Genomic DNA, 7,944 nt, shown 5'->3' with positions numbered 1-7,944 from the left:
AGGTGTGATTTTTCACAGAGACCTCATCCTTCAAACTGATGAGGAACTTCGGGACAATCTCGGACGGCGGGGTGTTCACTTTGTTCGGCGTGTTCAGAAGGGTCCTAAAGATAATCGTATTGCTACTGGTGCCTTTATCCTGGCCTTTGAAGGGGATACCCTTCCTGAGAAAGTTAAGATTATGGTCTATCGCTGTGATGTGAAGCCGTACATCCCACCTGCTATGCGGTGTTTTAAGTGCTTGCGTTTTGGCCACATGTCTTCTCGCTGTACCCAGGACCCTCTCTGTGGTGACTGTGGACGTCCACTCCATGAGGGGAGTCCCTGTGTTCCCCCTCCTGTATGTGTAAATTGTCATGGTAGTCATTCTCCACGTTCAGCAGATTGCCCAGTCTATATAAAAGAAAAAAAGATACAGGAGTATAAGTCCCTTGATCGTTTAAGCTACACAGAGGCCCGTAAGAAATATGCACGATTGCACCCTGTGTCCATGACATCTAGTTACGCCTTGGTTACATCTTCATCCCTTCCTCCCCCTTCCTTACCCCCATCCCAGACCCCTCTCCTTCCCCCCTCCCCTGCGGCTCCCACACCTTCTCCTCTGGGCGCTGCTCCCCCTCCCCAGCCGGAGAAGTGTCCCACTCCTTCGGCGTCTGCCGGTCAAGGGCGCCTCTCCCGGGATGCCCCTTCCCGGCACCTTCCAGGTCAAAGGTCTGCTGCAGCGCGGTGACCGCGAGAGCCGCGGTCTATAGGCCCCCAGGTCGCCCGGTCTCTTTCTGTTCCTGATCTTGCTGCAGCTGGCTCCATTATGCCACACAGCCCTCCTCGATCTCAGCCTGAAAAGAAGAAGAAACATAAGTCCCGGGACAAAGAGCCTCTGGTGTCACCGGAGGTCCCTTCCCCGGCTTCACAACCGGATTCTGACCTGTCGTTTATGGATGTCGCCCCCTCCTTGTCGGTGACGGGTGGGGACCCGGCGGTATGACTGGATTTAGCGTGTTCAGCCCTCATTTAAACCATCGTTCTGTGGTTCTCCAATGGAATTGTAATGGCTACTATCGTCACCTTCCGGAATTGAAATCCCTTCTTTCGTCCTACTCAGCAGCTTGTGTGGTTCTCCAGGAATCTCATTTTACTGATGCTTACTCACCGACCCTCCGTGGGTTCCGTGTTTTCTGTCGAAATCGGGTCGGACCCTTGCGGGCTTCTGGTGGCGTTTGTACGTTGGTCCGTACAGACATTGCTAGCACGTGGATTCCTCTCCAAACTACATTGGAAGCAGTTGCTGTTAGGGTCCACTTGGACTCTGCAGTCACAGTGTGCAATCTTTATCTCCCTCCTGACAGGACTCTTACACCTGCTGCCTTAACCACCCTTCTTCAGCAACTTCCTCCTCCCTTCCTCCTCCTTGGGGATTTTAATGCTCATCATCCTTTGTGGGGCAGTGCCTTTCCATCTAGACGAGGTCTTCTTATCGACCAATTTATTGCAGACCACGACCTGTGCCATCTTAATGATGGCTCCCCTACTCATTTCAGTGCTGGTCATGGTACCTTTTCTGCCATTGATCTTTCTCTTTCTTCTCCCTCTCTCCTCCCTTCATTACACTGGTCGCCACACGACGACCTTTGTGATAGTGACCATTTCCCGTTGATTATCACGCTCCCTTCCCGTTCCCCGATGGAGAGGTTACCTCGTAGGTCTTTCCACCGCGCCGATTGGCCTCTATATACTGCACAGGTCGAGTTTTCTCCCTCTTTGTCGGGTTGTATTGATGACGTCCTACGTGACGTGTCTGACGCGATTGTTCGCGCTGCTAACCTTGCTGTCCCGCGCTCATCTGGACAATTTCGTCGTCGGCAAGTCCCGTGGTGGGGTACGGCCATTGCCATTGCCATTGCCATCCGTGATCGCCGTCGAGCTTTGCAACACTTTAAGAGGCACCCATCTGTAGCCAGCCTTTCTACCTTTAAGCGCCTTCGCTCTAAAGCCCGTTATTTAATCAAACAGAGCAAGCGGATATGTTGGGAACGATTCATTTCTTCCCTTGGTTCCACTGTCCCTCTGTCATGGGTATGGGCTACACTTCGCTCTCTCCAAGGTTGCCATCGGCAGTCCACCCTCCCAGGCCTTCACCTCCCAGATGGCATTTGTACGGACCCATTAGTTCTCGCAGAACATCTTGCGGCAAATTTTGCAGTGGCATCAGCGTCGGCCTCCTATCCAGCTGCTTTCCTTCATCAAAAACAGCAGGCTGAAGCTGTCACCTTATGTTTCACCACTTGTGAGTCAGAATCTTACAACGAACCTTTCACTGAATGGGAATTTCTTTCTGCTCTATCTGCTTCTCATGATACGGCTCCTGGCCCAGATTCCATTCATAACCAGCTGCTTCAACATCTCAGTGCTCCCCAACGGCACCATCTTCTTCGGGTGTTTAACCGTATCTGGCTCCAGGGTGACTTCCCTTCTCAGTGGAGGGATAGCATTGTGGTTCCTGTCCTTAAGCCTGGTCAGAACCCCCTATCTGTTGACAGCTATCGGCCAATTAGTTTGACCAATGTTGGTTGTAAGTTACTTGAACGGCTGGTAGCCCGTCGGCTCACTTGGGTCCTCGAATCTCGGGATCTATTGTCCCCTTACCAGTGTGGCTTTCGAGAGGGACGATCTCCAATCGATCATTTGCTTCGCTTGGAATCCGCAGTTCGGCAGGCTTTTTCCCAGCGCCGCCATTTGGTTGCAGTGTTTTTTGACCTTCGCAAGGCCTATGACACGGCCTGGCGCCATCACATCTTACTAACCCTTCATCAGTGGGGTCTTCGGGGCCCACTCCCGATTTTTATCCGCCAGTTCCTGATCCATCGGTCATTCAGAGTTCGAGTTGGTACTGCTTTTAGTTCTCCACGGACCCAGGAGACGGGCATCCCACAGGGTTCTGTCTTGAGTGTCCTTCTTTTCCTCATTGCTATCGATGGACTTGTGGCCTCTGTCGGTCCCTTGGTCGCCCCTGCCCTGTATGTGGATGATTTCTGCATTTGGGTTAGTTCCTCCTCGATGCCATCTGCAGAACGGCAGCTCCAGGTGGCTATACGGCGTGCCTCTGCATGGACCCTCTCCCACGGGTTTCAATTCTCTCCTTTAAAATCGCGAGTGGTCCACTTCTGTCGCCGTACTACGGTCCACCCTGATCCAGAGCTCTATCTCGCTGCACAACGATTGCCTGTGGTTCCACAGTTTCGTTTCCTAGGTCTTCTTTTCGACAACAAGCTCACTTGGCTGCCCCATATCAGACTCCTGAAGGTAGGATGTTTCCGTAAACTCAATGTCCTTCGCTTCCTTGCCCACTCCTCCTGGGGTGCGGACCGTTCCCTCCTCCTCCGTCTTTATCGTGCTCTAGTTCTGTCACGTTTGGACTATGGTTGTCAAGTTTATGGTTCAGCTGCTCCTTCCACGCTGCACGTGCTGGATCCAGTCCACCATCGTGGTATCCGTTTGGCCACCGGTGCCTTCCCTACTAGCCCTGTTGATAGTCTCCTGGTTGAAGCTGGGATCCCCCCCCTTTCTGTTCGGCGGTCCCAGCTTCTGGTGTCTTATGCCCTTACTATCCGTTCTTCTCCCGCTCATCCTTCCTATTCTATCCTATTCCCAGACCATGGACGTCGCCCGCCTGACTCCCGCCCTCGGGCGGGTTTACCGGTTGGGCTGCGCCTTACGTCTCTTACCCGTGATTTTCGGCTTCCTTCTTTGTCCTGTCTTCCTCGCTCCCTCCCCTCCACCCCTCCTTGGTTAGTTCCTCGGCCTCGAATTCGGATGGATCTCCACCGCGGTCCGAAAGATTCCATCCCCCCGGTGGTGTTCCGTTCCTTTTTCATCCAAATTTTATGGGAGTTTCGGGATGCTGTTGTTTTTTACACTGATGGCTCTAAATCTGCTGATCATGTTGGGTATGCCTTCACGTCCTTTGTTGGAATGGAAAATCATCTACTGCCACCCTCATGTGGGGTGTTTACTGCGGAATTGATGGCAATTTCCCGGGCCCTTACCTTTATTAAACAATCCCAACACAACCGCGTTTTGTTATGTACGGACTCGATGAGTGGCCTTCTTGCTATTGACCGGTGTTTTTCGCGCCATCCCTTGGTCTCTGCCATCCATGACCATCTCACTGATCTTCACCGTGCTGCTTGTTCCATTGACTTCCTATGGGTCCCGGGCCATGTGGGTATCCCGGGTAATGAGCTCGCTGATCGTTTGGCTGGGGGAGCAGTTACTTACCCCCCGTTTTCTGTAACCTCTCCTGCAGCGGATTTACGGCTTCACATCAAATCCCACTTTGCACAGTCATGGGCCAATTCTTGGGAGGCTACTCCACTGTGTAATAAACTTCGTGCCATTAAAGTGAATCCAGGCCCATGGCGTTCTTCCTTTCGCCTCTCCCGCAAGGATTCGACCACACTGTGTCGTCTCCGCATTGGCCATACCAGGCTGACCCATGGTTTCCTTTTGCGTGATGAGCCACCCCCGCTATGTGGTTGTGGAGCCTTCCAGTCAGTGGCCCACATTTTGGTTGAATGCCCCCTTCTTTTGGCTCTGCGTGCTAAGTACAGACTCCCCCACACTTTACCTTTGATGTTGGCTGACGATTCCCGGATGGTCTCTCTGGTTCTAGATTTCCTCCGGGAGAGTGGTTTTTATTCTCAGTTTTAAAGTTTTTAATCTCCCTCTGGTGTTGGGGCAGGGCGGTGAGTGTTTGGGTGTCTCCCACTGTAGGCAGTGTTCAGAGATTCCCGATTCACCTCCCTGACCGGAATTCTCTTTTCTTTCCCTTTTACTCTGTTTTTACCCCTTCTTTTTAAGGCTTGGTTAGTTTTTCTATTCCCATACGTACTTTCTGCATTATAGCAGTTGTACCTTTTAAGTCACAGGTGGTCTTGCCTATGCTGTTTCAGCATAGTGTTGGGATCGTTCTCTTGCCAACTTCCCTCATTTGTTTTTACTAATGACAACGTGACTGCCCTTTTACGTTTCCCCTTTATCCGTTTTATTTTTCTGACTATACTGAGATGTCCCGTTAGCAGAATGGAGTCTATTTGAAACAAGGGACTGATGACCTTGCTGTTTGGTCCCTTTAATCTCAAACAACCAACCAACCAACCAACTGATACTGGTGCCAAGTGTGCAGTAATTTTACCTCAGCCCATTGGTTCATAAATTCCCTCTAATGATTTTTGTGTTGCCATCTGTCAGGAGATGGTGTCACTTTAGCTTCACTGGTTTTCCATTCAATGGAATAAGCTCTGGGTTATTAAGCTTCTCCCTGTGGCTTGGACAAACTCCTGTCAGCCCTCCCTTCATGAGGTCATTTTATCTAGGCTGCGTATTTTGCACTGCCTTTTCAGCCTTCGCCATTTGTTAAGTGGCGCTCCCCCAGCATGTTGTGGACATTGGGTCCAATGTTAAAATGTCAGGCATTTCCTGGCAGAATGGTGTTGTTTTTTAATAGTTTGTGTGCCTGTTTGAGTTTTCCATCTGAATTATCGCCCGTTTTAGCGAACGACAAGTGAGCTGTTGACCGCGTGTTACTTTTTATCCATAAAAGCAATATGGCGAAGACCATGTAATTTTTATTTCAGGACCTCCATTACTGTATGGCATACTTTATACACTTTTCTCCACGTCTTTGTTTTAGCATTCTTCTGTTCCATCGATTGTGAATAGTGTAGTCATTTCTACCTCCTCTCTTAGTCTTCATGTTGTATAGTTCTGATATGGGCGCATATCATTATAGTTGCTTTTGCACCCAAATACAAAACAAAAGAAAAGGAAACAAACACCACACAAACTAATGTGTAGAAAGCAGGAGTTTCGAAATCAGAATGAAAGATGCAATTTCCATCTGTGCATGACAGCAGGGGGACTGAAACTCGTGCAGGGACTTCTGGAAACACAATTCTGGTATGCTCTTAGGCGATTTGAAGTGCTCCACGTTTTTCAGTCCAATGTGTGGATCTCATTGTGTGATTTTTCTCTTGTCCTCCGTATGTGATTAGGACTTCTGCATCTTACAGTCTTCAAATTGAACTGTTAATATGTTGCTTGTGTTGAGCGTGACATTCACTTACATCTGTTAGAGAGAAATTGATAGTGTGTATGGTGAACTTGATGAAAGTCATGGCAGTAAGAAAGCAAATACTGGGTTGGTGTATATGTTCATATCACTTTTCCAATTTTGATAAACACAAGACACACACATAAGAGATTTTAGTCACCAGTAATGTGTTCACTATTTACAACAGTCTGCCAAAACTGGGGCAACTTTACTATTCTGTGACAAGAAATCGTGTGGTTTTGAGGCAAAGAACTCACCAATCCATGTTCACAGTGCCTTTTCATCCAGAAAGAAAGGAAGTAAGTTTCTCAAAGGTTGTTATGCAGAGAGCAAAAAAGGTGAAAATCTGAGTCTGGAATGACTTCTAAAATAAACTCCTGTACAATATTTTTTGTCAGTCTAGCAGAATGATAGAGGCTGTTATAATGGAGCAGCATCACTTCATACAGTCTTCCTGGTCATTGTTCTTGGACTGCATCTGCAAGAAGTCGTAGTTGTTTAAAATGAATGTATTTTCTTTGTGAATCTTTTGTTGATGTGTGCAGATCTTTGTATGGGGAGTTGCTGCTTTGTCTGGACGCAATCATTCCTTTCTTTTCCTTGTGTTAGCATACACACACCATTTCTCATAGGCCAGTGACAATACAGGATAGGAATCATTGGTGTTCTTAATGAACCACTAGAATCCGATCAAGCAGTGAGACACAGATGTACCCCTGCCGGTTTTTGTGATTTTGGCTTGGAGCACACGATACCTGTGAAAACAGTTTTTGAATATTCCCCTTTTGCATGCAAATGTAACACACGGTAAAATGATCACACTTAATCGTATTTCCCTGTTCTCAAGTACACTGATGTAGTTCATCGTGGGTTAAGGTGCCTTTAACTGAAAAAATGACAATATATAAGCTTGACAAGCAGTGGTGAACCTCAAATAAAAAATAAGCAATAAATAAATTCATAGCAATTGGAATAACAACATGCAAAACACAAAAGCTACAAAATTATACCCCAACCTAATACCTATTAAGTCATGGTGTGAAGGCATAAGTACAATACAGTTTAGAGACCATAAACAAGTTTTCCAGTTGGAGCTCCTACATACCATGCACTAGGCTTTTGTCCGCATGTGATAAAGGTGTTGGACAGAGGTCAGGGTTCTCGAGTGGGGGCACACAACAGCTGAACAGCACACTACCCAAATCAGCACACATACCAACACACTATGCATTAGTGATGGCAAAGGTACAGTAGTGTGTGTTACTACAAACTCTCATTGCTTCGGGGGGAAAAGTGACCAGATGCCAGCACCTCTGTGGTGCACTAAAGTTGACACATCCATAGTTTTGAAGCGGTCATGACAGGTGTCAACAGTTCCCATTTTGTGTGAACTGCTGAGTGGGAATGAAAGTCGTGTGTGCAGAGATGCACATTTGCTGGCCTCCTCCATGAGAGTGGTACTGTGAACTGGAAAGCTGCAGTGTCTGGTCTTTTAATGGAACCTGGAGGGAGACCATACCCCAGTCAGTTTGGGAAAAGGATTAGTGCAATTTTGCAAGTAACTCATCAGCTCGTGGCAGAAGGTATGTGCAGATAACATGACTGTGATAAATTTCATGTCTCCACAAAGTTGGAGGTGACACACCTATTTATTTATTTAATGATCGAAAAAAATAAACAAAAATAATCATGTAGCCCACTCACTGGTCTAAAGCAGTTGAATTATGCCTGGTGACTCGAGAGATTCAGTTGTACTCATTCATGTAAGGACATGAAAAAAATGCAGTCCAGCCAAATTGTTACATTGATGTGTGCTATGAAGCTGTTCACACACC

The sequence above is a fragment of the Schistocerca piceifrons genome, unplaced genomic scaffold, assembly GCF_021461385.2.
Source record: "Schistocerca piceifrons isolate TAMUIC-IGC-003096 unplaced genomic scaffold, iqSchPice1.1 HiC_scaffold_2246, whole genome shotgun sequence".
NCBI lineage: Eukaryota > Metazoa > Arthropoda > Insecta > Orthoptera > Acrididae > Schistocerca > Schistocerca piceifrons.
Note: the sequence above shows the minus strand (reverse complement) of the source record.